Consider the following 784-nt stretch of genomic DNA (forward strand, 5'->3'; position numbering starts at 1 on the left):
CTTTGTTCCCGGGTCGAGGTTTGGCGTTGAATTTTCGTAAGAAATGCGGTGAAATGCAGTGAAAAAAATTTCACCGCGTATTTCTTACATCTTTTTGCGGTGAATGTGGTGAATCGCGGTGAATTATTTATTTTCACAGCGTTCTCAGTATTCTTACAAAAAAGAATCGTCCCCACAGGGGTTCGAACCTCTGCCCTCCACCATGCCTTCCACTGCTTAGGCCACTGCGCCAACTTTCACTTGCATCTTCTAAACTTCTTGTGAATTTTAATCAGATTGATTAAACTTTGGAAATCATATGCGGTGAATTTTTGTAAGAAATGCGGTGAAATGTGGTGAATTATTTTTTTTCACCGCATTCACCGCTTTCACCGCATTTCTTACATTATTTTGCCACAAAATTTGATGCGGTGAATTTTTGTAAGAAATGTGGTGAAATACGGTGAAATATTTATTTTCACCGCATTCACCGCAACCACCGAATTTCTTACAAAATGTCACCGCATTCACCGCATTTCTTACAAAAAATTACCCTAAAACCTTGACCCGGGTTAATAAAAAAAATGCTTCATTACTGGGTAGATTGAACCCACCAAAAGCCGGGCTACGAGAAAGCATACAAGTAAAAGTCAAATAAAGACAATCATTAATTACACTCAAAACTCGATGATTATGTTTGGAAGAAAGCACAATAAAAAATAACAATGGCATCACATGACACCTAAACTAAACAAAATGACCTGATTATTACCCAAAAAAATTATCAGAGCTGTCCTCAATGAGA

This window comes from Convolutriloba macropyga, chromosome 11 (genome assembly GCF_964194025.1).
Source record: "Convolutriloba macropyga chromosome 11, txConMacr16.3, whole genome shotgun sequence".
In the NCBI taxonomy this organism is placed as follows: Eukaryota; Metazoa; Xenacoelomorpha; order Acoela; family Convolutidae; genus Convolutriloba; species Convolutriloba macropyga.